The following is a 4,054-nucleotide window of genomic DNA, read 5'->3' on the forward strand; positions in this document are numbered from 1 at the left end:
TTATGGAGATCAGACCTGGTTGGCATGGCACACCCCTCATTATGAAGTCCCTGGCCCAAGACCAGCCATCAGTGCATTCAGCTCAGGTCAGTGCTCAGCTTTGTATCAGGAAGAGCTGATTAGTGGGTTGCTGAATTGTAGCTATTTTAGAAGTTCTGCCCGCTTCCTGGGTTAGGGATTTCAGACATACTCATGAGATACCTAAGGCAGCTCCTAGATGATGTGAGGGCAGCACCCTGTGTATTATCCAGTTCTGTGGTGCATGATGGGTACATCTGGGAAAGGACTGGTCAAAGAGCACATGCTGGAATGCAGCCCGAGGGCTGCATATGATGACGTTTCTTTACATAAGGGCTCTGGGAGAGTTAACGGCCACAGCGAGGCAGAGGAGTTATTTCACTCTTGGTTGAAAATGCTGGTTTGTCATTTATTTTGTGGGACATTAACTGAATTGAAAAAGCAGCTGGTGTGTGGGGTAAAGAAGCTACATGCCTTTCCAAGGGCTACCAGCCTAATTGTGGACTTCTCCTGAAGGAACTAGCAGAGCAGTCCATTGTCACACTTGCTCACTGGGGCTTCTGAAGAGAAGGATTTCCATATTTCTGTTGTATGAGAGATATGGAAACAGTTTGACTACCAGGCCCAGCTGCACAAATCACATCATTGCTGGATAAATTCCTGTCCTGTGTCATTTATGAGGCGATAATCACCTGGGGGAAAGTCCTTCGAATGTCGATTCTAATCCCTTCCCTAGCTAATGATCAAAGGTTTGTATGTATTACCAATCACCAGAGCATCTATGGATTTTGCTCCTGCAGAGTACAGTGATAATAAAACAAGATGACAGTCATGATGAGAAACATACCCTTTCCTCAGTAGCTTCCTTGCTGATCAGGTTTGGGTGGAATTTGGCTGATCATCAACTCTACCCCTCCTACTCCCACCCACATCATTTCAGATTCTCCACTATATGAATCTCCCATCAAGTCAACTAACTCCGTTCTTCTTTATCTATTCTCCATGGACCATCAGAAGTAAACACAGCCCTTTCTGATGGTTTGAAGAAATAAACTCAGTACAAAGCAAAGCAGTATCGAAAAAGTACAGGAAAGGGAACTCTCTTACAAGATCATCTACAGTGTGGAAAATAGAGAATACACTAATTTCAGTCATTTCTCAAGATCTCCAGTGATGGAACCTCAATTCCTATTCTAGGCAATTTACTCCTTTTGTCAGAGATTGCCGTTTAACTCCCTAGAAAATTTGATTAATGTCTAGTGTGAATGTCTCTTTTTATCCAGTTACAATCGGAGTACCATCAGAGGAGGATGGATTACGTGAAATCAACGCTGGATTCTTGGTAAGAAAAGAGTTTTGCATTACACACATTATATCGTGTGGGCGGTCGGGAAAGATGAGCGTTAAAGTCGCATAGTTAAGCCAACAGTCTCCGAATGGCACAGAGGCTGACAGCTTCCCAGATAACCCTGCAGGCAGCTCTTAGTATAGAACGAATCATGTCTCCTTCTTAATCTGTCTCCTTCTTAATCTCTTGACTGTTGTGTTGCTGAATGTCTGGGTTCCTCTCAGAGATCCCGTTCCTCAATATCCTTTTTCTAGGTACCTGAAAGGTGCATTAAGCCACTATTTTCAATGGGGTTTCCCGTTCAATATTAGAGTCAGCAATGATTTAGCTCCTCTACTCTTCACTGTTTTCCTTCTAGCACTGTCCCTAAATTGCTGTGCTTATTGATACTTTATTATTATTATCGGAACTCACTACTAATATTTTGTTGTTTCCATTTTATTTAGGATGAAGGCGCCATCGAGGGCCAGACCCCATCTCCGGAGTAAATTTGCTGCATCCCTCTGGCCCCTCACTGCCTTCTTTATGCCCAGTGAAGGCTCCTTATATGCCACAAAGGCATATCAAGCCTCATTCAGCAGGTAATTCTGGGATCAGCTTCCTCCTCCTGAGTATCCAGCACTTCGGGGAGCCGAACTCCCACCATTCGGAAAGTGTGGATGCAGCAGTCATTGAAAAACACTTCCCACAGGCAGAGATCTCTATCCTGCCTAGACCCCAGTCATGTCTGGGTTTAAAATACTCTGGGAGGGCTCAGGCCCTCAGCATTGGACTCGCTTTTCAAGTGATGAGGCTCCTCTTCAAAGAGGAGAAAGAAGGGAGTCAGGGACAGAAAATGAAGTACTCGCATCTCTAGGTTGATGACAGTTTCACTGTTTGTGTTTCACTGTAGACTGTAGGGCAGGCTCAAGGTGAGAAGACAACTACTATGTTGTCAGGGTCTTTATCAAGCCATTTCTACTGTCCAGTCTGGGGAAGGAGCAACAGACAGTTCCTTTAAAGAGCCCAATAATCACTTGTAAGGAGAATATTCCTTAAGATTCAATGCCTCTGAGTAACGTCCTACCTCCTCCCTGATGAGATGGAGTTTTCTCCCTTTGTGACCAAGAGCAACAACAATAGCTCACAGATGTTAAGGTCAGAAGGAATCATCGTGATCTGACATCATGCACATTGCAGGCCACAGAACCGCAGCAACCCACTCCTGTAATAGGCCCCTAATCTCTGACTGAGTTACTAAGGTGTGATGGAACAAAGCACCTGCTGTGATGGCTGAAGGCCATGGAGGGGTTAGGCAGCCATTGGAGAGGAACACCAGTGAGTCTCTCGCCCAATGACGTGATATGAGACTTTTGAGATACTTAGGAGATAGGTTTCCAAAATAGGCTTTGATATTTCTGCTAGTTAATAAAATACAGCTTTCATTGGAAAACGGAAGGAAATTGGATTAACAGGGATCTTACTGGGAGGTGGGATCATGTGGTGTTGTTAACATGGATCATATCATATGGGGAAGCAGGAGATAGAGAAGGGAATTGCTCCCCTGATGCTAATATTTCCTTGTGCAATGCTTCGATGGCTCAGTCATTGCTATGGCAAACAAGTTGACTGCCAATGTCTGCAGTTGGATCTGCCCTGTTCCTTACTATCCTGAATAACTAAGAACTGAAAAGGAGAGTTAGGTGGAGGAGTTTGAACAAAAATGGTAGCATCCAAGAAACAACTATGGAATCTTTCAATTAATATCCGCTGGGGAAGATTACAGGATTGTCTGTGAGCTTGTAGCTACAGGCCAGGGAGGGTGGAGGGGAGCTGTGAACACCCTGAATTTGCACAGAGTCAGAGGGTGCCCCTAAAGGGACAATGTGGCAAGTGAGCTCTAGATGACGAGGAGCAGAAATAAAAACATGTCAACTCTTAAATGTGGTGTGGCCTTTCCATGACTCACACCCTCTCATGCCTCACTTTAGCCCATTGAATGGTGGGGTTCGGAAAGAAGAATGGAGAGGGCTGGGAACTGGCCAGCAGCACCATGGGAGAATGCAATAATTGCCGTTAATTTTACAGACACCCCAGCTTGGTACACTCTTAATGTCAAGTCCCTCTGAAGGACAAGCTATTGAGCTCAAACCATGTCCCCCGATCTCCTCAATTCGGTAGCAGCTGTCTTCCCCATCTAATGAATGCCTTCTCTCTTTTTTCAGCAACTCTGCGCAGCCAAAGAGCAGCCATATTACTTCCTCTCCTTTCAGAGGGTCAGGAGGTAAGTGATTTCTACAGTTCTCTAGTGGAGGATTGAACTGGATGACTGAATGTGCTGTTTGCTGCACCTTCTTGCATTTTTCAGAGGATGTCTTTTTTTTTAGCAGCAGCAGCAGCATTCAGTTTGCTGAACGATTATGAAACATTTAGTGCTTCTTAAAATCTCCTTGTGCCTCTTTGGAGGCCACATCCTGCATTTCCAGCCACAACAAACTAGAACTATATTTCAGAGAAGACAAAGAGGATGAAATGTTGACTGTGTGACCCACTGCCATTATACTATAGGGGGAGGTGGAAGAGAACTTGCAAACATCCAACCCCACAGCTTGACATGCCCTCCACAGCAGTTCTCTATTCCCATGCTAGGCAGCTACCACCAGTGGCCATTTGGAGACAGACAAGGGAGATCTGTCTGCTTGCAGGAGA

At 45.0% G+C, this 4,054-nt stretch overlaps 1 long non-coding RNA gene across 1 annotated transcript; it reads left to right on the top strand.

Moving 5' to 3' along the window:
• Positions 1 to 1,301: 1,301 nt before the first annotated feature.
• On the top strand, positions 1,302 to 3,604 carry LOC120392575. The gene is made up of 3 exons (XR_005591731.1): positions 1,302 to 1,360; positions 1,813 to 1,947; positions 3,571 to 3,604. It is a non-coding gene; the product is annotated as an uncharacterized LOC120392575 (long non-coding RNA).
• Positions 3,605 to 4,054: the final 450 nt, after the last annotated feature.

This window comes from Mauremys reevesii, unplaced genomic scaffold (genome assembly GCF_016161935.1).
Source record: "Mauremys reevesii isolate NIE-2019 unplaced genomic scaffold, ASM1616193v1 Contig102, whole genome shotgun sequence".
In the NCBI taxonomy this organism is placed as follows: domain Eukaryota; kingdom Metazoa; phylum Chordata; order Testudines; family Geoemydidae; genus Mauremys; species Mauremys reevesii.